Source organism: Gallus gallus, chromosome 10 (genome assembly GCF_016699485.2).
Source record: "Gallus gallus isolate bGalGal1 chromosome 10, bGalGal1.mat.broiler.GRCg7b, whole genome shotgun sequence".
Lineage (NCBI taxonomy): Eukaryota > Metazoa > Chordata > Aves > Galliformes > Phasianidae > Gallus > Gallus gallus.
In genome coordinates, this window is record NC_052541.1 from 12,542,675 (window position 1) to 12,569,921 (window position 27,247).

At 41.5% G+C, this 27,247-nt stretch overlaps 1 long non-coding RNA gene across 4 annotated transcripts in view; it reads left to right on the top strand.

Annotated features, from left to right (window-relative positions):
- Nucleotides 1-364: 364 nt before the first annotated feature.
- Nucleotides 365-27,247, top strand: part of LOC770268 — a 31,320-nt gene continuing 4,437 nt past the window's right edge. For 3 of the 4 annotated variants that reach the window (XR_006931134.1, XR_006931135.1, XR_006931133.1), the window contains exon 1: nt 26,363-26,512. This is a non-coding gene — a long non-coding RNA (uncharacterized LOC770268). Of the gene's footprint in view, nt 594-26,335; nt 26,513-27,247 lie in introns of those variants that run through there. The other variant, XR_001468244.4, reaches the window with a different exon arrangement.

Below are 27,247 nucleotides of genomic sequence, written 5' to 3' on the forward strand. Positions count from 1 at the left end.
GCTTTGGGGTGCTACTTTTTGGCTGTACCCCTTCTGTAAGCACATCTGGAATGCTCCATTCCTGAGCTGGGAACCCCCCACCTCTCCCCTCGTAGTTCTGATAAAATAGAAGATTAAGTTTGGTTGAAAGAGTTCATTCCTCAGCCTTTAAAAACAGACTTGTAACATCACCTCAAATCTTTCCGAAACGTAAAAACAGCGTTCAGCTGCAAATTCAACTGTGAGTTACAGAACACAACAACTAGCACTATAAACAGCAACAACGTGAGAGGAAGGCATCCCCAGCCCCTTCGCCTTTAAAATGCCATGGAAGCAGTGGCTTTCAGCAGAACACCTTATCTGCTCTCGAGAGCTGTGACTCTTCATCCTTTCCTTATGAAGACCCAGGGGATTGCTTACTTAGCATCCACCAGAGGCAATGGATAGGGTGAGCAGTCACTGCAGCCAGAAAAGCCCAGCACGGAGCAAAGGCAATTACCTCCGCACGCAGAGACTTTGGAGCTGAATTGTGCTGAACGGAGAACCCCTCCGGCTGGCAGAGCCATGTGCGGCCGAGAAGAGCAGCCACTTTCGCTCCGCTGAAAAGCAATGCAGTAAGTGACTCTGATATTGCAGCAGGCACCGCTTCCCGAGGTTATTAAGAAGCTGAAGCCCTGCAGCTTTTGCTGCCTGAGAGACAACCTCCAGTCCGGGACCGGTGTCAGGAGCTGCAGGATTTTTTTGTTGTTTCTAAATCAAGCGAAGGAATTGAGCCGATAGCAGTGACACTAAGTGAATAATTTTGCATTGTGTGTGTGTATTGCAGAGCTGTGCTTGCTGAACGGTCCTGTGCTGAACTAGTGCTGCTAGGTTTGTGCCTTTTCTCTGTACTCGCGTCTGACAGCGTTTAAGCAGGGATGTTGCTTAATAAGTTAATGTCAGTCTACCTTTGTGTGCTCTTTATCACTACAGAGCATGATTCTATGCTTGGGTGCAAACTACAGTCTGTATGTAGGGCTGGATTTACAGGGACTGTGCCACCGGGTAATGAAAAGCTGTGGATTGCAACTATGTGAGTGAGTGCCTTGATGAAGAATAATCCTTTCATTTTACTTTGTCAGACACAGCCCATTTCTACTCTGAGTGGTCTGATTTCTGGTTTCAGTGTTCTTTTGGACGTAAATGTTTATAAGCAATACTTTATCACAGTAGAACCGTGGCTTTCCTAAGGTTCGAGTGCTGTCTCTGTACCTGCAGTAGCCCAGCTTTCTGTTTGCAATGTATAGCAAAGGGAAGGCACGATTTAAACTTTGGTTCCTACGTGGGGTTTTTGCATAGTTTGAATGCGTTTGCAAAATAGGGGTTTGGGAAATAATTGCAGCCTTTGGAGGAAGCTCTGTACAGACTTTAAATCAGATTTGTGCAGCTTTCAATCTGTTAAATTTAGGGGCATTTATTAAGCTGCATTCCTCTGTTTCTCGATACAGCTTTCTTAGTGACTTATGAGAGTCCAGCATCAGACTAACTGCTGTTTGGAGAATTACTGCCATTTCTGGCTTCAGGCGTGTTTACCTCCTCAAGGTAACACACACTGATTTCATTTTTGACAGCACTACACACAAAACCCAAAAGTGAGGTATTCTTTTCTTACTGCTGTGTCAAATGTCGCTGTTAAACAGCCATCAGCCTCTTGTAAGAAGTACTAAAGAAAGCAGTCTTTAATTTTCACCACTCGATTTTTTCTTTGTAAGCAGCGCTTATTTTGCCATTGTAAACTACTGGGGAATATATAGGAAGTTTTTTACATTCCGAAGAAAAATTTTCCTCCTTGGTACATCTGCGTCACTTCAGTTTTGTGTAAGATTTGGAACATCACTTGATTAAAAGGGATACTTCCCTCAAATAAGTCAGCTGGAGCTCAGTGTCTGCTGAGAGTTTTTGCAGGAATGCTGCTATAGATGTGCAGTGTTTCGCCCGTGGCACAGCTAAAGGCACTGAGAAATACCCTGCAATTACACCTCTGCGTTATCACATCTTTCTGCTCATATGCAACAATTATGTCCTAAAGACTTTGCCCCTTGAGAGAAGGAGACAAGTGCTGATAATAGTCATTTCCCCTGATAATGCTGCCAAGATAATTTTCTCCTTTCTACCTAAGGGAACCCTCGTGGTGTACGGTGCTGCTGGGTGCAATCATTAAGGCAATGAGCAAACGCTCTCCACTTGTTGTCCAACTTTGAAGACGGGCAGATCTACAAGGCAGGTGAATCATGTCTGAATCTCATCTGGTCGCCTCTTCCCTTTCTCTCCTATCTCAATTTCTCTGGGTTCCGTTCTGTTCACAAGCACTTGGTGGGTGTCAGAGCTGCTCTCACTTAAGGAGCTAAGCCCACAGTCTGTGCGCTTCCTCCAGCAGCAGGTTTACTCTCAGTGTGTGTGTGTGTCATCCATCTCTCTTTTCTTCATCCAGATACTCAGGAAAGCGAATAATGAATTTGGAAGATGTGAGGATTTATTATAAGATAATTCTGAATGTGATTTATAAACCTAGCATTGATTCTCTATCATGAGGAAATAGCCAAGATTTTGTCTGTAAACAGGATATATGTGAAACACACAGTTTTGATAACATCATTAGCAGACATATTCAGGTAAATTAATGGTGATAACTGAACACATCACTGCTTTCGGATGATTTTCTTAAAGAAAAAAAAAGATATAAATTGGGAGCAAAGGTAATGTTGGGAAGATGCTGTGTTCATAATGAGAATCACAATAGGAAAAGAAAGATTATACCTGTCCTCCAGCCTTCATGCCATTCGGAATCTCTAATCCAAATGTGTTTCCTGAACTGGAACTTAGAATTATTTCCCAGATATTATTGCTCATGTCAAAATTTAAATGGAAAACATTAAATACAAAAGCTAATTCCTCAGCATAGAGTAAGTGCATCAGTAAACAAATGTTTTCACTTCATCCTGCTTTTCAAATTGCCCTGGCAAGAGCCTTGCCTCATAAGTCAAGTTCCCTTTATTGCACTGCAATCTTAGAGAGAAGCACACAAAGGAAAGTTTAGTCATTTTAACTTGTGCTGCCAGTAATCAGTTGCAACCCAATTTAATTAACATTTAGACTACTTTAATTCATATCGCTGTCTTCCTACCACTTATTTCTCTTGTAGAAGCATTGCCAGCTCTTCACAGTGCTAAATCTGACTGTACCATCTTGACAGTTGAGCAACAGACACAAAACTTCCAGAACAAAGCTGCATTAAAGAATCACAGAATCATTAAAGTTGGAAAAGACCTCAAAGGTCACATAGTCCAACCTCCCACCAATAGCGCCCAGTAAACCGTGTCCCTGAGTACTACATCTACCTTTCCTTAAACACCTCCAGGGATGGTGACTCCACCACTTCCCTGGACAGCCTGTTCCAACACATCACCACTCTGTCCAAAAGGAAATTCTTCCTAATATCCAAATTGAACCTCCCAAATATGTACGTACATACTGTAGGTGGATAAACATCCTCTTTGATTTCAAAGCACAGTGAAAACGTGTCATAGTTGCAACAGAAACCAATTGCAGACAACTTTAAGTAAAAAAATACAACATTCAGCATGTTCTCAAAGGGATAAGCTTAACTGCATTTGAACAAGAGCAGAGAATTTTTCTACCACACTTTGTAGAGCTGTCATGTTTATACAGAAAAAGAGCTTGTGACACCCAAAATGTGCACTGCCTTTTTTTTTTCAGACTATAAAAGAAAGGGCACTTTCTTTCCTTTCTGTTGTTCAAGGGTAGACTTTCTGATGGCGTCTAACTACTTAGATATGCTGCATACTAATTATTTTATTCATATGTATGAAAGCAGATGACTTAGAATCTTTGTTAAACTTATCTGCTATGAGCATCAAGATTGAATTTAATTCGGATTTTCATATGCTTAGGCAATCTATTTTCAACAACAAAACAGCTGTGCTAAATGTTACTTGCTAACACTTGCTACTAAAGCCAATTGTTTAATACTCTGTAATAGTTTCAATTCAGAATACCTTTGCCAGGCTGACTATCTTCATTTTCCACACCCACGCAGGTCCCCAGAAGCTCTGTTCCTAAAGCAGAAGTGCAATAGTGCTCAAGGAGGATTAAAGGACTAGGATCGAGTACTTCCTAAATACTGCTGCCTGCCCCTGTTCTAAACAACAGCTCAAAAATAACATACTTGCCTCTTCCGAGGGCTGTTCAAGAAGTATAGGTATGCACCCAAAATATATCCAGAAGTTGAAAGATCAGGCTCAACATTTTGCAAAAATATTCCTACAGGGCAGTTTGACCTTCAGAAGATACAGAACTGGCCCACGGTTCCTCTTTCTCTGAAGCTTTAGAAAAGAATTCTGACATAGGGCATTTTGGTGGGTAGTTCAATGCAATGAACTTAAAAAATAAGGCCATGGAAGTACAACTACTGATAAGCTCAGTGATCAGTGACAGACTGCAAAACAGACATCTGATTTGCACAGAAACATCTGGAGGGAGCTCCAAATGCTCTGTGCTTGGTTCTGAGTCTCTGGGACTTGGCTCGTGGAATTTTTAATGTTCTTTTAATCTCTTTTGAACATAAATAAGAGGGGAAGAGCATGTGAACTTAACGAGTGTTTGCTTCAACAACAGCTTCAGAGACATGTACACTTTCTGAACATAACTTTAACATTACATTTCATATCCATTTCACCTAGCCCTGGCAAGGCTAAGCCCCTGGGGTCCTATTCACAAATACTCATGGCAGCCAGCGAGGGAAGGATTCCAAGTCAGGAGGAACATCATATCCCTGGTGTGTCAGTCAGTACTTTGTTCAGAGGGAAAGACGACGAAGCAAGACAGAAGGCTGCTGAAAACACAGATGCTCACATTTCTCCCACTAGAAACAGAACAAGAATTTATTTTCTTTTATCATAAATCACAGGTTTTCTCTTAACGCTATGCTTTAGACCTTCAGTCAGGGCTTATGGCAGTATAGAACCGCATGCTCAAGTAAATATAAACTATCTGGTGGAAATGTCTTTCCTTATTTCTCTTTCTACTGCTGCCCCATCTGATTGATTTGTTGATTACTGGAGAATTTGCTGCATCACACCTTTAGTTTAGTTTAAGCTATAAACTGGCCAGAAGTAAGCTGATGTCCCCCATTCAATATTGTTTTTCTGCACTGATATTCAAGCCCCCATTGTCTCTGCCAGCATCACCAACCTATCTATCACTTCTTACCAAATGACCACACCACACCATATGTTGCAGAATTATTTTGGATTTTCACCAGCTTAGTTTAAAAATCAGTCCTCGATCTGAGCATGATCCAGCCAAGAGGAGGAAAAACTAATAGATATGATATCATTTTTTCTACCTTCCTTGAAGGCACTAAGTATTTGTCACACAGAGCCTTGCCATATTGATCCCTTTACCTTCACTATGAAGATGGATCGTGCTGTGTGTGGGTCTGCCCGAGTCATTTTGTGAACCTTGTGCTTCTTTATGGGGGAAATTGGGGAAAATAATATGTCATATCAATGTGGCGTATCAATTACACACGATAGTGCAAAGAAAGGCCTATAAAGGAGAGGTATCATGGAGTCAGAACAAAGGTGAGATTATACACATTTACCAAGTGGCCCATTTACTGTGAGGTTTCTAGAGAGGTTCAGAAAGAACTGGTATTAGGCTGGGAAGGGAAATCACTCCAAGCTGGCAACTTGTCAGGAAAGTATCTGCCATTACATGAGGCTCAAATAATGACAAATCATAACAAATCATTCAAAGTCATGAAACTCGGGAACTCCGTTCACTTCTCATGGGCTGTGTCTGTTCACCACATGAAAGATGACTAACACATTCTCTCCCAATTCAGACTCTGTCACACCATTACAATGCTTGGGATTCTCTGTGTTTGCCACGGGGATTTTCTGGAAAGAAGCAGATTCTCCAGTTCAGAAAACAACTGATGCCACTTCATATCATTTTTATCATTGAGCCACATCTCAGAAATGACCTTTTTAAGAGTTGTCTGAAGAATGGGAACAGGTTGGTACTCACATTCTAGCAAGTAGAAAGAAAAATCTAACCCAGAATGCTCCTAGCATCCTACTTTGGGTCTTGATTCCAAATCAGCAGACAGCAATGAGGAGACTGGATCAGAACTCAGCAGACTTCCATTTAAGGCAGATAAGAATGCTGTTAGTAATCAACAACTACTTACATTTGCAAAACTTATCCTTTTGTGGAGCAAAAGATAAAAAGGAGCACAAACAAACCTGACCTTGCAATCACTCACCTTTGTGAGCAATCTTCTCTTTTGCAAATAGGCTGCCTCTCATCAGTGCCTTTATTTGCTTAAGTCCTTGCAGATACATTAAAGATTTATAGTAGAGCTGTTACAGGCAATGAAGGAAGTTATATGTCACCCTTTTGTTTTCTAATAGTGGTTTGATTTAAACTATGGGGAACAAAGGAAGTAATATTTTAAAACAGGAATGAAAACATAATGCAGCCACAAATAAAGTCTGGTCATACATGGAACTTAAGCAGATAAAATGACTTTTGTCATGAAGAAACACTGTGCCTCAGTAGTATTTCGTATCAGTGCTTCCCAGACTAGGATTGGTTTAAACTGTCCTTAAGACACCCTCAGATCTCCAAATGTAGCTGGAGCAAACCAGAAAATGGGTAAAATAACAAGCATCTCTGAACAAAATGGAAACAAACAAAACCAGTAAATTAAGATTTGGAAAGGAAATGAAAGCAGCATATCCTCCGCAAAGTTTATTTAAGCAGCATTCAGTACGAAAGCTTTTATTACCTTTAATCTGAGAGGAAAATAAGCAATGGGTCACCTCAGTGGGTCCCAGATGGATATACCTGTCTCTCTTGAGGAAAGCAGCTGAACATTTCAACAAGCAGCTCGGGGTGAAGGGTATATTTTTACTTCATTTCAAGCTTATCTGACAAGACCTGTACAGCAAGCAGTCACAGGAGTGGCTGAAATCAGTATTTCTTTCTAAAACCATCCCCTGATGCTGTGACTGATTTTAAAAGGTTACTGCCTAGATGTTGGGAAACTACAGAAACTGTCACTGTCCATAACAACAAAAGCTTAAATATCAGTAACATACAGAAGGGGAATTTTATATGCAATTGTGTATGTGTACACACACACACAAGTGTAAAACTTAAGGTTCATCTTTGTAGTTTCTGCCAGCTGCCCATTAAGAGAACCACAAAGAAGTACTTGAGAACCATTGAAACCCACAAGCAACACAAAATTTTAATTTTTACAGATTAAATGCAGCAGAGGTTGGACTGAGAGGTGCAATCTAAGTCAATAGATTCTCTGTACTTCCTGCTCCAGCTAACGCTAGAGTGTAAATGCACCAAGCACAGAACACGTCGTTCCCCCTCCCCTGTCACGTCTAGTTGATGCAGTAGGGCAAATTGCTGCCCTTACTTAAAGATTCCCTGGAATCAACTAGAACACCACATTTGGTTTAAAAGCTCCCTGGTGCACAGTTGAGGATAAAGACTTCAGACATAGGTCTCCCTGCCAACTCCTGTTCTTTGCACCTAACAGAGATCACCAATGCAGATAGCACAGTCCATTTTCCTCAGATCCACTCTCCCTCATTCTCTTCCCTCTTTCACAAGACTCACTTTTCCCTCTCCCTGCTGCTATCTATATATTGAGTTTTCATTCCTTTAAAAACTGTTCTCCTCTGTCATTCTCCAGCCTCAAGGGAATGACCTGTGTTTTCATGGACAGTTCAGTGTTTAATCGGCAGTCATTTCTACTCCAGAGTCCGCCCTACAATGTGTACTTCTCTTTATCTGCCCAGAAATGTTAGTTGACCTGGTCAGGGGACAGAGCTGGATTAAACAAAGCTGGCAAAATATGGTTCAGTTAGTTCCATTCTCTGATTCATGCAGTTTGGTGTGTGGCCTTGTAAATGTTTTGGCCATCCCAAGTGAGGGATCAGACCTAGACAGGAATAATAGATCACTGCAGGCAGAGAGACTGCACTTCTGCATAGGGTTAAACCATCGTATCTCTCTTCTTTCCCATAAAGGGCCTGGCTTGTTCATTCCTCAGCTGCTCCTCCCCAACATTTGCATGCTGCTTAAAATCAGACTAATGAAAAACACAGGTTTTAAAACATCTCTGATATTGTCCTGTGTTTCAAGTATCTGGACTTGCTATATGTGTAATAGCTGATAAGCCTATATATTGCTTCTAAATAGGACCAGCCTTGCTATTTATTTACAATAGAGTCACCGCTGCTATCATAGCAGTCCTGTCCCATACATTTAAATATGCTCAAGTGATGCCATTGGGCAGCTTGGTAAGAGAAAACCTCACTGGATTTTCCTTCATTAAAATTCACATAAGTTATAGTTCAAAACTAAGCTTGAAAGACTGTCTATTGAGCAAAACACAGGAGGTGACTTCTAAAGATACAAGAGCTCCATTGCTGGCTGTCTCGGAAATGCAATGCTACCAAATTATGAGTGTTAGCCTACAGAACATTCTCTACCATACCTGCAGTTGCCACCATGTTATATGATAGAAATAGCTGAAAGATACCAACATGAACTTTGCTAGAAACAGCTCCAGCACAGCTTTGCCACCTTCTGACTCAGGTGAATGATGAGTTTACCTTTGAAACTTCCAACCTCCAGGAAACAAAAGTCTTTCTAGTGCACTTCAAAGCCTTGGCCAACTGGAAGCAGGCTGTATAGGAAAGTGCTGTAGAATCCATTTGGAAGCTGACTCTAGCACAATTCAAATAAATGAATTTGGCATCTAAAAAGAGGTTTAGTGGAGTCAACGCTTTCTAAGCAGGGTACAGAGAGAGATTTGGCAAGGCTTGTGCATATGTTATCAACATTTTACAAAGGGGTAATCCCAGATCTTCTAAATCTCTAACATTGCTCAGATTGCAGGTGGATGGCTTGAACAGTGCTGTCTAGATTAGGCCACAGCCTTTGTGTGGGCAGACAAATGTTAGAGACCATCAGAATATACACACATGCAAAAAAACTTATCACTTTTCTCTAAGCCGTGCTTTTCTGCACTCCCTCCAGCCCCCAAACTGAAGAGAAAGCTTTTATGTGAACAACTGTCAGACAATTAGCATGGGAATGTTGAGAAAAGGAATAATTATGCCTGCTTCAGGTTATTCAAGCTAAAACAGTTTTTTAAAGTAATTTTTGGGAAATTGAAATCAACGGCGGTTGGCATCATGCTCAGAACATTGCCTTGGGACAATGAAGCACATAAATGCTTTGCTGATATTTTGGATGCAGCACAGGAGAATTTTCCAAGTGATTTTCCATCTCACAGCAAAAAAGATGTTACTTCAACCTTAAACAATTTCTTATTTACTTGTGGACATGTATTTACAGCTTAAGCAAGCATCTGCAAAACACGAATGCCTACAGCACTTTTTAAAATTAATAGCAGAGAAGGAAATAGCACTGGCACTCTCAGCAGTATTTTATCTGTTGGATTTGGTAAGAATGGGCTACTCTGTATAAAACAAAGTCTTGTTTCCTTATTTGTGTAGGGATCAGAATAGATGTCTTCTGCTTTTTTTCCTGATAATTCATTCCTGTAAATCTCCTCATGCTCCTACATTAAAACCTGGGGCTCAGCCGAGAGGTCACAATTTAATCAAGTCATCAGTACACTTAGCAGAATGCAACGTAGCAAGTCACCCCACAAACTATCAAAAAAAAGAAATCAACAGCAGCAATCTGTGCTAGCTCACCTACTACCTTTTATTCCTTAAAAAAAAAAAAAAACAACACCGAAAAACTTATTTCTTACTAAATTCTTACTTATTTCTTATAGTTTCTTTCTTCTATAAGAAAGAAACTATATGCCTTCTTTCTCTGTTCCCTTCCAAGTTATGTCTGTTTATACTGAACTCCTGATATGCAAAACAGTCGACACGACAACCAGGTTTGCTCTGAAGAGATCCTTGGTATTTTACAGTGGTGAGCACATGAGCTGCATGCATAACTGCATGACTGGAGGGTGTTGGGAGTCCAAGCACGTCCCGGTTAGTGAAGTACCACAGCAGAGATTTGAGATGGGCCAAGTGACCTTGTTTTGGGTTACGTAGGATTCCTCTAAATGGCTCAACGTCAACAGAAAACATATTCTTGAATGCAAGGCACGTGGTATCGCAAAACCTTGGGCCCCATCCAACCTGGGTCTGAACGCTTCCAGGGATGAGGTCCCCACAGATTCTTTGGACAGCCTGTGCCAGGGCCTCACCACCCTCTGCACAAAAAATTTCCTCCCAGCATATAGTCTGAGTCTCCCCTCTTTTAGTTGAAGACCATTCCCCCTTGTCTTATCACAGTCTACTGTGCAGATAGATCTTATATTGAGAATTTCCATGCAATCAAAAACTTCTTGTCCCATCAGTACACTGAGTCTCATTCTAGCATAACAAAACTCTAACTGCCCCAATTCCATGATGCAGTGCCTCATTCAGTGGGTAGGGCAGCACCACTGGAATAATCTGGGGGTTTTTTTGAGAGAAGAAGAGACTATATTGGAACAAATTCTTCTAAAAATGACAACTACAGCTGCTCTGCTCTCCCAGTTCCTTATTTCTTTCCCCTCTTCGTCATGAGATCCAACATAACATCTCACTCATCAAATGTTTGGAAAATTGAGTAAGTTAGAATAGGAAAAGTTTATCCCACAGCTCTATTAAATTCACTATGTTTGCTGAGAGAACAGGATTTTTGAACAGCAGCAGACGTTGTAATTGTAAGCAGACATTAATTTTATTATGCAACTTCCCAACTGCACTTTTCTGAAATATCTGGAATTTCTACTGCACTGAGAAAGTCAGCACTTTTAGAGCAATTTAGGCCATAAAATAGACTAGTAACACCATGGGAAAAATAAGAATACCTGTTCCTTCAAAACATTTTGAGTGATTAGACTCATTTTCAATCTTTCCTACACATGATCTATTATTTACTTCCCATCTTTCGTGGTATTGGCAAGCAACATCTTTGTATTCTAAACTTTTGTTTTCCTCCATTATTGATGCACTTCTCTTGAAAATAATGGATTTTTGCAAAATGTCTCTGTAAGAGAGATCAGAGAATAGGAGCAGTTCCTTCAGATTGCTGTGCCAGTTCTCCTGAGCACAGTGCCGTGTCACTGCTGCTATTAAGCATATTCCTGCCTTGAAAGCAAAATCAAAGAGAATTTTAAAAGAGGGAATAAAATTATGAGACCAGACATGTAGCAGTGAGGAAAACGAGACACTATCCAATAGTCACTAGGATAAATGAAATAACAATTAGGCTCTCTTAATCACGATGCTAGGATCTGGACATTCTTTCCCATATTTGTCTCATCATGAAATAAAAATCACTAAAGTCACTAACCAGAAACTTATGCCAGAGGAAAATGAGGATAGTACTTTTCTGGGGGGCATTTTTCACGTGACACATTAGATAACTATTGCCTCTTTTTTCCACTTGACCTCTTTATATTGTCTTCATGAGATTCCCCCCGCCCTCCCTCAGTATTTGAAGAACTGAATATAAAAGAAAGAACTGTCTTTCTGCACATAGTTTCTGGTCAAAACTTTCTGATTTCTGTTCGCATAGTTTCTTTGTGGTTGAATTCATGTTTTTTTCTATACAACTCTGGCTAACATAAAGATGCACTTGAATTGTGTGTCATTCAATGAGAACAGAGGTAGTAAATAACCAGTAAAGTTCTTGTTAAAACAAATTTAGCAAGTCAGAACACTAGCCCATGTTTGAATGAATAATCACCACATCTCCAAAATAACAGATAAGTCTACCAATTTATTTGTGAGGCTTTAAGATCTCAGTAACGTTCTGAGAAGCCACTATTTTTAAAATGGGAGACTAGCATGAGCCTAAAACAGAAAATATTATCTGGGGTTCTTTTCTTCCAATTATTCTCAAGTATGCTGCATGTGCCTATACAGAATAACAACTACCATGACTCTGAGAGGGTGCTGTGAGAATCACCAGCCTGTAAATCCTTGCTGGCTGCTGTTTAGAAAAGGCGTATGTGAAAGAATAAAAGCACTTTTTTTACCAGGTTACTAAAAGGAAGGAAGAAGAAATGGTATCCAACTGGAAGAAAAAAAAAAAGCAAGGAAGTTTTAAACCATGCTTCCATGTCCGTAGCAACGCCGCCTCATGGGGATGTGAGGCTTTGCCTTGAAGGCCTAAGCAGCCTGCGGCCGCCATCAAGCCACCACTGACAGAGTGGGCACCATGGGGAATTTAGGCTCCATCACGTCTCTCCAGGCTCTGGAGCCTGGATGAGAGCCCTTGGCCAGATGGGGCTGTGGTGGCAGGCACCCTGTGGAGGGCATCCTTTGGGCTGGCCTACCCAAGGCCCCAGTGCAACCAACGTGGAACCAGAGTGCCCTTCTCTCTGTCCATGAAAGCTGCCAGCTCCCCTTCCCTCTTCTACCCCTGCAACATAAGAAAGTATATATATATATATATATATATATATATATTTTTTTTTCAATTTCTGTTTGCCAAATAGCAGTTCTCAACAAATTTCCACACAGGCTGATGTTGTTTTCCCTGCTCGAGTGGCGTAGCAATAACAAATACATCTATTATTCATTAAATGACATCAACATGCATTAATATGCATCAGCATTTCTGAACGGCATTCACATCACAACGATACAATTCATTTCTCACCCCATTTGCCATATTAACAGCTAAACATTAGAGTTGGTGGTTTCAACTTTGGAGTGCTCGCTATCTGTTGAGCATAACGCAAGAAATTTAAGGCCTTTGCTGAAAAATTCAGCCTGAGGTTTTGCCTACAGAGCTCAAGCACATCAAGGTATCTGTTTGCCAGCTACCTCTCAGCTTGTCAACATTTCATGAAATCATTAAGATTGGAAAAGATCACTGAGATCCAGCCACCAACCCTTCCTCACCATGCCCGCTAACCATGTCCCTCAGGGCAGGATTTGTGCAAAGCAACCACAAATCCTTACAAAATCAGAATACATTTTTCTAGAAGCTTCATATACATTTTCAGACAGAATGGAAAATCACTTCGGTCAGAGCTAAGCCCATAAAGAGAAGCTTTTCTTTTTAAAGGGATGGGTTTTAGTCCTACAGAGATCATTTTTCCCATATTTTAACATAAGATTAATAAAATTTACCAAGCTCAGATGACTAAAGATGTAGAAAAGGACCTTTCTACATTTAAGGGCGATCCATAGGTAGATGCTCCAGTATGCATTTGCATTGTTTTGTGGGTTTGTCTGTTTGTTTTTGTATACACGTACAGGGGAAAAACAAACAAACAAAAAACCATAAAAGGTTTTTTCCTTGTGGTTTGTGGTCTTGTGGTTTTCTGTGCTTGCTGCCTGGAAGCAAGCCTTAGCACTGCTGCATTAACTGACACTGTGGTCCCAGCCTACATTTGCAAGACAGACAGCTCTGCATAGCGTTTTCCTGGCTGCCACCGTATGTCGAACTAGATGGAAGATGATTTATGGACTTTGTTGTTTATGAGAACAGAATTATGCATAGTTCACTGTGTCCCAAATAATTCCTTAAGGTTCCAAAGTTTGTGTAATTCTGCGTTACCATAGTTTTATGCTAGCATAAAAATCAAAATAATATGAAATGAACTACTGAAGCAGAATACATAGGGAACCAAAACATAGTGCAGTGGGAAGTGAAATGAACCACATCAGCCTTGGAAGCCGTGTAGAACCACCAGGTTTTATTCCCAGTTAATGTTTACTGCTTCCAGTAAAATACTCCCAGATTATTTTCTTGTCACCAAGTGCAGTATTTGGCCACATATAACTAGAAATTGTCCTGCAAAGTTTAGAGTATAAGCGAATTTAAATGAAATTTAAATGGTTTCTCTCCTTAAAAGAGGAGTGCTTGAACCATCCACCCCATATTGCATCCTGGTAGATAAAAAGAGAAGGATCCTTCACTGATTTAAAAGCAGGATGCATTGCAATAAACAATAACAGTGGGATACTATATTCCTTAAACAGCATGGCAATGATGGGGATCCATTCCAGACAGCAGTTCAGAAGTTATACAGACGTTGCGATTGAAACTTGAAACAATACCTCACAGATATGCAGACTAAGGCTAGTAGTGAACGTGCAAACCTGTTGTTATTGTTTTTATATACTATATATCTCCCAAATACAATTTTGGAACTCTAGGTTTTTAGAGAATTATTCCCAGGTGCTGTCTTCCAAGTCCTGGCAATGACAGATCTGCCTTTCGTGAATTTCAGCAGATCCTAAGAGCTAAGGCTGCTTTTGTCATTTACTATCCCTGCAGGTGGATGCTTTAAACGGAACATGAATCTATTTCTTGTGACTCTGGTCAGAGGCTTATTATAAAGAGTTCTCCTTTGATACATGAACTCTTGCTTTCATAGACGTGAAATAAGATCAGACATTGAAGAACTAGCTGTGCTTTGGGGCAAATACTACATAATGTGTACTACAACCTATGTGAGGCTTAATATCCCTCCAGGTATGGAACAGGATTTACTCTTCAGTTACAAAATGGGCAAGTCCAGTGTTTGTAAATAAAATGTTATTTAAAAGAAGAATTAGGAAGTATCCCATATTAAGGAGAAAAGCATTCCAAAAGAGATTTCTATCTACTTGGTCCAAGTCCACAGTTCTTCAATGGTTTTATAAGCAGCAATGTTTTTGGACTGCAAAACAAATTCCCATTGATCTGAGTTTCTAATGAATGCTATGTCAGGCTTGCCGCATACTTGCTTAATTATTTACTCTGACCTTCCCTCCACGTAACACTCAGGATGACAAACTTCCATTTTAGCAGCTGCTTAGGTGCAATTCTGAAGTGCTTATGATGTCAAAGGCTTTGTATTAATTTACTAAGCAAGTTATTTCCAGCCTTTTTTCCCCCAGTTTTGCCTGGTCAGCATAGATTTATGAATTGTGGGGGGTTTTTTGGGGGCTCAATCTGATATCCTTTGTCACATGGATTTAAATTAATATGTACTCAGTAACAATGTTTTTCCCGAAGGTCAGTACTTCTTGAGATATGAGGAAATATCTTGCATTCCAGGGAGAATTTCAGATAAATGCATTCATTTTTAAAGTTGGAAGATTTCCTTCTTCTTCTAATTAGCAGTGCTCCAATTTTCTGCCTTTCCATTCAATAATAGGAGGTGGAGGTTGGAAAGAGAAGTATTGCGTCCAGCACAAAGACTGAAGTGCACAGAGCAGTCTAGCTGTCAACTAGCAAAACAAGCAAGTACTTAGAAAATGCATTTAAGTCTGACTGTATTATTTGGATTTAGGTTAAAAGTCAAAGACAAAGGAACAGATTGGCTCCTAAATCCTGCCTAAGCACCTCTGTTCTCATTAAAGTCAATGAGAAGTTAGGATTTAAGAATCTAAATGCAATTAAGCATCTTGGCCTTACTGCTTCACTTCTCAGGGCTGCCCTGAGAACATATTAAAGTTCTGTGTGTGCTTAAGCCTTTACATGAAAAATTCATTTCAAATAGTTCAGAGCAAACATCTGAAACTAAAATATTAACCTTGACTGTCTTATAGTTGCAAATCAAATTTATTTTGACAACAGGTTAAGGTAAGACATGGCTCAGACAGAGAGCCTGGAGCTAGATAGGTTGTGTGGTTTAATGTTCTGCCATTAAAAGACAAAACCTTGAGCTGCTGCCTTTCAAATGTATATGTTACAGTTTTAACCAAATTCTGTTGTCTGCATAAGTGCCAGAAAACTGGAGCAGTTGCCACGCTGCTTCATGGAAAATCACTTCTTAAAGCAATGGTTTATTTAGTCTGCTTAAAGGAGGTGGGATAAAACACCAAGCTGGTATTGCTATGATGATTATGCTATTATTTTTTTCTGCTTATTAATACTGAGCAACCTGTACTGCAGCCAACTTCAAGACATTTCAGAAGTACACTTCTCATTCTTTGGCTGGACAACAAAAGCCTTCATTCTAGACAAGGGTAGGAGAAATAATATTTTCATTCTAGGACGCTACCAAAAACTGCCTTCCCTTGGATCTTCCACGCACAGGCAGAGATAATAATCTTGATTTTACTGTGAGATATTCAGTTCTATTTTTGGCCACATCTGACAAATGAAATATAAGCCAACCTTGCATCAGAACAGATGGGAGTGCCAAGTCTGAATATCCCGTGGAGGAAAAACTCCATTCCTGTCTACACACTTGTGTAATGCAATGCACTGTTTACCACGATAAAGTTGGATGTGGTCTTCTTCATGTTATTGACTTGGAATAAATGATTTTTCCACCTGTCCTTCTAAAACCATCCATCCTTCTTCCCATCCATCAGACCCCTGGAAGTCTGACCCAGAGAAGAGAGCCACAGTTAACTACAAATCCATCCTGATGCCATGCAGTAACATTGTGCTGCACTAAATCCCGAATAGAAACAGTCTTTGGAAGCGATTTTAATCAATTAAGAATAGTTAGATCCATTAGCATATGGTTACTGTAGTCTACTTATTATGCATTTAAAATGCAATTACGAACAGGAAAATAATGACCTCTTTATACTCAAGTGAATTAAGTCTATATCTCATCTGCATTCAGACTCCCAGCTGCTCACTGACTGAAGCAGATCCTGTTGGCTTTTTGCATCCAGCAGCAATGCAGCTGCGCTGTATGTAAGGGCAGGGAGGGTGGTGGGAGCTGGGAATGCCTCCTGGCTCCTGGGTTATCAGACTGCTCCAAGTACCAGTGCAGAATCATTCTTGGGATGGTGATTCATGAGGTAGGAAAAAACACAGATCCAGTTCCCAAGCTAAGGTCTGCAGGGTTAGAAAAGCAATCTTGTTTCTCAAGCTTAAAAAAAAAACAACTTTTAAAATAAGGCATAAGGAAAGAGAGCCGGGTTTTAGAGCCACTTACTTTAGCAGGAAAATTTTTTGCAACTGTTGGTTATCCAACAGAGTGGGGGGAGAGTGATGGGGTGAAGGAGCACATCGAGGGGGAATATTTCTGAACATATAAATAGAAAATCATTGTACTTTCACTGGAAGAAGCAAATTTGCAGGAGGAGCAAGTTACTATTCTTTGAGATGCACCTGACCTCAGTGACTGAAACATCTTCACGCACACTTCCACCAGCCAACAAAGCACGTCTGAAATTCAGGACAGCGCAGCAAACAAATGCAGTCTAAATGACACTATTGAAAGCTGCTTGCTATCGTAATTACTTTTGTCAGAAGACCTTAAGCAGACAGGAGTTAAGGGGAGCCCCTGCCCCACAGTTAGCTGATAAAAGTAGCAGAGTGGTGGGCAATAAGGATGTCCCAGAGTTCTTACAGGCAGACCTGGACTTGTTCCTAACCACTGCACTTACACCGTCATTTGACAAAGAGATATTCATACACCAGCTACATTTCACCATTAGATTGCTAATAGAGTTTCAAGGTTAAGTTTATAAGAAACCTGGCAAATGCTTTAATTGCTATCCGCTGCAGTAGGTCACCAAGAAAAAACTACTGTGTAACACTGAGGATGCTACTCCTAGGTTTAGAGAGGCATTAAGCTGGGGCAAAACAGTCTACAAGGACTTGAAACCACAGTGAAGAGCTGTCACTATAACTTATATTTCCAGCAGATGCCAAGGGGATAGTCTGAACACCATTCTTTGTGGTCAAACTTGCTGCCTACCTTAGGATTTCATGCTGCTGGTATAATATGTCAACACCTCCCACTAAAAAACTGCATATCAATACAAACGGCCATATTGGATCTCAGATAATTACTGGCACTTCTTTAGCAAAGTCAAAGCTCTGTTTGCATTTCCTTTTGAAGGAAGAGTTTTATTAGTTGGCAGATGAGGGGAAGTGATACCAAGGGGAATTTTGGGGGGGAATGCAGTGTTCCGACAGAGCATCCTTTCTGGCAGAATGGCTTTCCCCAAAGACAAAGTTCAGCAGTGCTTCCTGAAACTGTTAGCTCTCAGAGCTGCCCGAGGTTTTATGGAGGCTTTGGAAATTGTGCCTGTCGTATCTATCACTGCATAATATGGGGGGTGCCAAACTGTCAGTCTTTATGGCCCACTGACTCCAGATAGACATCTTGGAGATGCACGCTTTGCTCAGCTTGAATCACTTGGAGCATCCCTTTCTCCAGACTTCCTCCTGACCACTGCCATACCTGTCAGAAAATAATGACCCTTATTGCTCCCGCTAGCGAGGGATACTCGCCAGAAGGATGATACTGGTCAAGCACTGGCAAACCCAAAAACACTAGGTTAAAGTGAAGCAATGAGAAGTCTCTACCTGCCCACAAACCGCCTGAAGCCAATGCAGTTTTTATGAAGCACTTTATTACCAAGAAATAGATCTAGAAATCAACTCACTCACTGCCAGTCCAATGTTAACAGAACTAATGTAATTCAAGGATGCTCACCATCAAGTAAATGCAAGAAAAACATTATTCTCTGCTAGGAAAAAGTCATCCAAAGAAGAACCCAATACACAGAGCATATTTTAACACGCCCATAAAGTCCTATTTTCTAGCTCAATGCTGTACATCTCTCTGCTTTTGAAAGGTCTGCAGTTACAATGTTCATTCAACCCAGGATAGCTGCCCTGGGCAGCTCTAACATAGGAGTCCCATTATTTACTCGGTATATCAGCGTAGGGCTGCTGACCTCGGTAACACTACATGCATCAGAGTGCTTATGAGTAGGCTCCAACCTCTTTGTCACACTCTGTCTTCCCCAGCAACAAGCCAAAGCACATCTCTCCTACTCAGAGGCTTGATGTATACAAAAACTGATTTTTATGGCAGTCTCATTGCTGTCTGCTTCCTACTCTCCAAAAGCTGTGGGTGCATTTTGGGTAGTACAGAGATGATTGACTAAATCTCAGTTTGCAAAGCAGGCTATTTAGAAAACACAGTGTTGACTGCAATGCAGTGTTGGAGGTTTCAATGAGTAAAGGAGCTTCCGTGTATCTTGCTTAATGTATTAGCCTATGGGTTTCTTTTGAAAAATAGAAGAGATTATATATTTATGTATATTCAGAAGTGTTAACCTGCACCTGTACACATGCATGCCAGAAAACACGTGTGCTGAAGGTGCATACATTTGGATTGTAGCTGTGAACATAAACAGATCTTTAAAGCGGTCTTATTACACCTACCCACCCCTTACACAGGTAGTCTGAGCTGTGTCTAATCTCTCCTCCATTCTTCATTTTTTGCAGAGGTCTCATTTTTGTGTCAATAGGGAACAAAAATGCATTTTTTAAAAAAAATCACAGATTTTATAAAATTTAAAATCATTTCTCCCCCAGACAATGCAGCCTGCTCACTCTTCACATTAACATGTGGTAACAAGGGAGAAGATAGTTGGCTTCTTTATTTTTGTGACTCAGCTAATGCCAGAAATGCTGCGAAACTGATGAGCACCAGTTGCCCTTGTTCACTTCCTAGAAGTGAGCCAAAGCCCTGCTTTAGGAAAGCTGACACAAGAATAAGAGTCACTTCTGAACCTGGCACCGGTGGAATATCAGCAGGCAGAACTGCAGCTGAGCAACTGGGAAGCCAGTGCTGTTTTGGGCTGCATGCACTGTCCTTCCAGATGCTCCCAGACTCAGCTGTGGCATATTGAGCCTGTGGGAGATTTGGAGTTGGTCCTATCCATAATGCTCAGCACTAGGATCAACTAGAAGCCCTCAGCACAGAAAACAATTCAAGGAGAAGGAAAGAGCACCTCATCCAAAAGCAATTTCAGATCTGTATTTGCACACATATGAAAGTTCACCTAAGAAAAAAGCTATTCTTTTTTAATAGAAGAATAACTGCAGTCCAGTTGGCTCCTACCCCAGCACAGATCTTAATGTGGATCCACAACAAACAAGGCAGGAGAACTTAGTTAATCCTAATTGCATCACCATAATTCATTCCCTGCATCATTTTGAAGATCATTGGCGGGATGCTTTCCCTTTGCAAGATGGGGTTCAGACAAAGGACGTACTTATTTGAGGAGGTCATATCTATCAGTTAGATTCATACTTATTTCCATCCAAAAGTCAAGCGTTTCACAAGACAACTAGTCTTACAGCCTGCATTTGCAATTAACTAAACCTCCAGGAGCACAGATGTTAAAGAAGCCTTTGACAACAAACAGACAAATATCAACCGTGGGCCTGGCAGAGACTCACTGGGACTCACCTCACCTTGTTATTCATAGAACAGAGCTGTGTGAGTTAAGCTTCCTTTCATGCATGAAAAGCTTTTGAGGAATCTCATTACTGCGCTGCACACATATATATAAAAAGAGACAATTAACCTAAAAGCAAAGACCAGGACCTTGGGGAAACTATATCTTTTTATTATTATTATTAAACCATTTTCCCACTCGCCAGATCTGTGATTTGGTGCAGCTCAAACATATTCCTCCTCAGCCAACTTCCCAAACTGAAGAGCCCCATCTTTGGGTCCTTTCAAAGCAGCTGACAATCATTTTGCTCACTTTAATCACTTTAAAGATAATTTCAGGACAAGAAGTAATAGCTTTAAGTTGCAGCAGGAGAGGTTCAGATTAGATATTAGGAAAAGTCTTCTCCAAAACAGTGGTGGTGCAATGGCACATGTTGCACAGGGAGGTGGTGGAGTCACTGTCCCTGGAGGTGTTCAAGCACTGTGGGGATGTGGCACTGAAGGACATGGTTTAGAGTAGTCACAGACATGGGTTAACGGCTGGATTAGGTGATCTTAGTGGTCTTTTCCAATCTTAATGAATCTGTGACTCTATTTCTTAGCCCACTGGCTTGCTTTCAAATTCTGGTGATCTCAGTCCATCAGAAACCAAAATAACAAAAGTTGTCTAGAAGCAGAAAATCATTATTAGTCATGAGACATTCAAGCATGTTCAGAAGTCAGTGTGATCCCTGCAAAGAGGAAAAGACCTTCAAACTGCTGAGTCAGTTCAGGCGAGCCCTCATTTCTCCCTGTACATTATATTTGCTTGAAAGTGTTCCTTGTGGCTAATGGCGCGTTAATAAGCTATTGGACGTGTAGGACTGTTTGATGCCATGCCAGAAAAACAGCCTTTTATAAATTGAACATGTACAAAGGTTCTGGCAGTCTGAGTCCCAATGACCCACTGACAAGATACTGATGTAGCTGAAGATGTGGAGATGGAATGTAATTACACACAATCATTTTAATCAAGGGCTACATTTCCAATAACCTGCTGTAGTGACAAAGAAAACAACATTGGGCTGTAATACATAGCAGGAATCAAAGCTCCTTTCGTGCAATCTTAATTAAAGAGCAGCTCTGACTACAGGCTTTCCAGAATAGTCAATGAGTTACCAGCTGAGGAGAGGCTCTTTCTTGATTTGATTGAATGACTGCATGTGTATTTAGAAAGCACAATCAGGAAAAAAAAGCAGAAAAGAAGAAAAAAAAGCAGAAACAGATGAAACTCAGGGCATAGGCTGTGATTGGTTTGCAGTTTGAGATGAGAGGAAAGAAGGGAGTCACACAGCACCAACCATTCCCAACAACTCCAAGCACAAAGCTATGGACAAAGCCACTGCTTTGACTGCAGAGTTGGTGGTGATCAATGGAGAATGTCCCAGAAACAGGGATGAAGAGGAGGGTGAGAGTAATTGTGTGGCTTCACACCACTCAGACAGTCTTCAGTGTCCATTGGTTCTAGTGGGAACTAAATCAGTACTCTGCCCACCTCTTGCCACCAAGGCACATTCAAAAATAACTAATTGCTTTATCACTCTCAAAGACCATTTTTTATTTCTCTGTCTTTGATTAATTACAAACTGTATTTTACTCCCATCCATCTGGCACACCTCAAAACATATTAACCGAAAGATACTAGAAATGTATAGGTTTGCTTTGCTGTTACTCTGTATAATCACACTTAACGTCATGACCAGCCTCAGAGGTCAGCAAGTTTAAGGGTGTTTACATGGGCTGTCCATTGCCAGACACCCTTAGTGCCAAAATATAATCTTGGGTGCATTTGATTGGCTGGTAGACATACAGCCCACATGTCCTATGAAGGACAACAGAGACTATACACAGCTGGGACAGGCTGAGGACCCTGGCTGATCCTCACTCTTCTCAGTAATAGGGCCATTCATCCTTTTGTCCAGCCTTGCTCGGTGACATGTGGCATTCAGAAGCTGCTCTATATGTTATGGACCTGCAGAGCTGGAGACCAAAGTTCAATTACCCTTAAATTCTTATCAGGATCTCTCACTCCTGCCAGTGCTGTCATGGAAATGTAATGCATGTCCTGCCTCAAGGTTTTGGTTCATTTGTAATAGAAATCATCTGGCCCTTCTGAAGGAAAATGCAATCCATCCCCATTGGGAGACAGCTGAAAATATAATTTATCTGGATGCCAGCTGGATCCTCATCACAAAGCTTTTGTGCAGTATTCGTGCATGGATCTGCACAAAAAGGGAGTCTGAAAACTGGAAGGTTTTCTGTAGTGTTGAGCTGTTTGCTCACGCTCATTCCAGAAGGTGCTCCAGGCACTCAGCGTCTCTGAAAATGGGCTCATTCTCCCAGTTCTAAATGCTAAAACAGGAAAAACCTCTCAAGGGAAAAAACTGGTAACAATATTTCTACTTCTCCTGTTGGCAAATTATAACCAGAATCGGCCAACATGCTGCAACAAATCTGGTCTTCCTGCTGAAAAGACTGACAGCAATGAGCTTCCTGATGCCTCCCATAGCACCAAGCTCTGAAACATCCCTGACCCACGCTCGCTTCAGGTCACCTGGAGGTGCCCAAGGCCAGGTTGGATGGGAACCTGGGCAGCCTGGTGTGGTGGGGGCAACCAGCCCAGGGCAGGGAGTTGGGACTCAGCGTTAAGGTCCCTACCAATGGGTTGGGCATCACCACGAGGAGACAGTCACGTGAAAAGGAGTTCCTGTTCTACCTTGGAGTCTATCTTTTGTTTCTGTAAAAATATGGTTATACGCTTTTCCTTTTTCCTCCTTGTCAGCTTCGCTGCAGTGAAAAATTTCCACAGAGTTTTGCTTATGGTTCTCCTGGGTAGCAGCCAGTTTAATCTATAAAATAACTGACAAGAACAACAGATGTGTTTGTCTCTGTCCGTAGGATTTAAACAGCATGGGGTTTGAACAGTACATAGTCCATTAAATTGTGTTCATATAATATCTACTCGGACCTTACAAGCCTTGGATTAAAGGCCAAACCCATTTGTTTCTCTAAGACTCCTCTGGTTGCTGCTTACTGTGATTAGAGGGGATTCACGCACCGTGCATTGTATTGCTGGGTGATGGGAAAAGCAGCTTCAGTCTCCTTATCAAAGCACATATGGGATGAAGGATGGTCTTGGTGCAGACAGACACTGCTTTCCAAGCTCATCCAAACCTTACATATCATATGCATTGTTTTGCATCATCTCTCAAAGGATCACTGTGGCTCAAGCACTGCTCAGAGCCTGGCCAGCCAAAGGCAATACCAGCGAGATGCAGCAAAACCCTTTAAACTGGGGATCCAGTTCTTCAGCATACAGCAGCTGACAGAAAAAGACATCACAACCTCAGCCCTGGCTTATCTGCTTTCTTCCAGCTGGTGTATGTTGCTCACATCCCAGCTCTTCCCACCAGCATGCTCAGCAGTCAACAATTCACCAGTTCTGCCCCACTCTTATCTCTGAACTACAGTTTCCAGTCTCCTAAAAAGCCTCCTAGATGTCCTCAGGATCTCACTTCAGCAAAGTTTGATCAAGGATTATTCATGCAATTTGAACTCTGGCAGACTAGAGAGGCTTTTGTCTCCAGAGGCCAACTGCCCATCATTCAGCTCAACAGCTCACAAACAGAACCTTTCGTTTTTCCTCTTCTTTGGCTTGCAAGCAACACCATACGCTCCTCAAGTGAGAAATGATTATTTGATTTAGGGTTGTAAGCAGTTCACAGTTATTCTACGTGCATGTTGCATCTTTTTCTCAATGATGATTAATGTTACTCTTACCGTGGGGTTATGCCAAAAGCAAACTTCTGTGCAACAGCAATTTTTAACACTTTCTTCAGATTGATTTATGTGCTTATTTGTTTTTGACTTTTTGGGCAACCACAAACAACGCCTTTAGTTTTCAGGGGGTGTACTGACCAAGTAATTTATGACTGGCTGAAAGCAAGTTGATTGAGGGAAGATTATTTATCACTTGACCGTAACTGAGTGGGATAGATTGAATGAACAAGTTTGCATAAACTAAGTGTAAAGGTGTGAAGTCAGTATTTAAGGTATGCAAAAGAACAGATCATGCACACGCAAAACCAAATAAAGTTAAAATAAATGTTATAAACCCAAGAAGGAGTAGATTAAATAAAATAGATTAATCCTGTCTGTGTGCTACAGGTAGACAGGAGAAATCACGCTTGTAGCAAGACAGAGTTACTGAAATAAAGTATTGATTTTCTGCTGAAGGACCTGTAAGTATAAAAGGACAATTAATTTTTAAACGAAGGTAGTGGTTATCTTATTGCTCTCTGGATATAGAAAGAACCTCATCTGTCTATATCAATCTACAACATTTCACTTTGTGCTCCAAGGCAGCGAGTTTTTAATCGAAACGAGATTGTTAAGAACATTAGAGTATGATTAAGTGTCCAGACTCCTCTTTTATAGATTTGAACTTCAAACTGAGGGCAAGTTCATCTGACACGCACCAAATACATCCCTGAAACAGCGCTTCAGCTTCCTTCACCTGGGACTTGGGGTCAGCGTTGGCTCGTTCTTCTCTCCAGCCTTCACATTCTAACTCTTAAAGCCTTTCCATGTGAGCAAATCAGAGCTGCCATCTCCATAGGCATCCTGAAAGCAGTCAGGCAAGCTTTCCATTTTAATGCCTCACTATTTTAATTGCCATAACTTCCTGTCTTCCAGCTTGGATAATTATCTTTCCCTTTCTCCAAAAATCATGAGACATCAGCTCCTGCTTCTTCCTTCAGATCTCTCCCTTTCCCACCAGACATGCACAACTCTGTTCTTTCAGGGAACACAACAGCCTCTCCCCATCTCTTCCCACCGTCTTCTCCATTTATCAAGCTGATCTGCACACTCCTCTGGTCGCTTGATGAGCACCACCTAACCCCTGCCATGTGTCCCCTCACAAACAGGTAAGGAGCCTTACAGCAGCTGTGGAATCGTAGAATCATTAAGGTTGGAAAAGACCACTGAGATCATTTAGTCCAGCTGTTAACTCATTACCACCACACCCACTACACCACATCTGCAAACTGACCTCACCATGATGGTGCTCACAGCACTGGGTCATCAGTGCTGAGTTCCAGCCCTGACCTTCCCCAAGCTACTTATTGCTATCACACCTCAACCGTGAGCTCCCTGGAGCAGCTGCTGCCATCTGGGCCCACGTTGACAGACACCTTAGCGTGGCACATACGGTCCATAGCAAAGTTGCTCTGCCTCTACAGCAACAAATAAAAGCAACCTGCAAGATGGTGAGCGGCGCTGCTGAGCAGGATCAGGGCTGTCCACTCCAGTTGCTGCTGTCACAAATATTTGAGCAGCAGGTCATTCTAGACCTTCATTCTCCAATCTAATAAGGGCTGTCAGTATGAGAGGTCACCAAGATCCCCAAGAGGAGAAACAAGTTTTCTGACCCTTTGGCTGACCGTGGTGGGGGGAAGGGTTTCAGGATCCCAATGTTGACCTCTTTGTCCCACACTCCAGGCAATAAGAAATGTCCAAGTTAACAAAAGTGAGCAGTGGGGTGGGCTTCTCATCCAACAACGTTCACATTTTTCTGGTTGAAATTATTGCATGTCAAAAAGAACAGCACCCCAGATTAGACCGATAAATCAAAAGTAGCAGCCTTCAAAGTGTTGCTGTATCAGGTCGGATCAGCCACATTATTTTAAGTTGCTGAAATGTTTCCCTTCACTTTTTGTCCATTTAACAAGAAGAAAAAAATTCCAAAAAAAAAGCCTAGAGACACACCTGAGCACTCAGACCTGGTTCATCCTTTGCTGATTAAAAGTGTGTGTTTTGCTCAAAGAAACAGCCTAACTCCGGGCTCAAACACTGCCGTCATTTTGGATCAGGTGGTCTTCTGGGGGGTTACTTACAGAGATCCATCTCACGTCTGACTACACCCGATTGCCTCAGGCTGTCACAGAAACGCATCCCTGCTGCTTAAGGACTGTAACGCCCACATCCTGCCTGATGAGCACTTGCCAATTATTAATTTCTTCTTCCCTCCAGAGCACACCAGGGATAAGAACTGCTTTCAGGTCTGGGTGGACGTGAACCTGAGCGGAGCCTGAAGGCGTTAAAGCCACGCTGACCAACAAAACTTTTAAAATATGACTATGGTGAGGATTTTAGCTCCACGATGCTGCCATGCCGGGATGTGACAGGCTTCCCACCCAGGTCTGGAAGGTAGGAATCTGCTTGCATGTATGAAATAGCGTTGTTTCCCTTCCCTCTGCACATACGTTGCTTTGGGAAAGGAGCAGAGGGTTTTTTCTAAGTGTTTTAAAACGTATTCTATGGGTTGGGATGAGTGGAAACAGAATTAACCAGCATAGGAACTGGTTTAGACAAGCTCTCTGCAACCCATGTGCATTATGACTTTGCCTTTAAAGTGACAGCGCCAACATTTGCAGCTCTGGGGGAAAAGAAACATCTTTTAAAGCATCGTGCCTAGGTAAGAATGAAGGTGAAATTCAGCCACGCTGTTCAGCACAAGCATTACAGAGCACCCATAACAGAGGCTGCCAACTCATCTCTGTCTGCTGGTGTACACAAAGTCATAGGAAAATGAATACATGTGGCAGTCCACTAAAAGAGCACTGGGAAACAAAAGAGCTGAGAACAAAGGCTCAGGAAAAATTCTCCCTTGAGGGACATGAGTTCTCCATCCCTGCCACACTGCCCACAGACCACACAGGACTGATTGCTGATGGCAAGAACGGGCAGACAAGGAGCAGACAGCTCCATGGCCACCACCAAGTGTTTACCTGGGATGTTGTTGAGCACCTGGGGATTTACAGGAGAGCAGACACTCATAAGGCTGCTAAGCTGCCTAATAAATCGGAACCAGAAATTGCTCTTATTTGTCTGATGGCTTAAAAAATAATAACTGAATAGTTCTCAACCAATTCAAAGAAATCT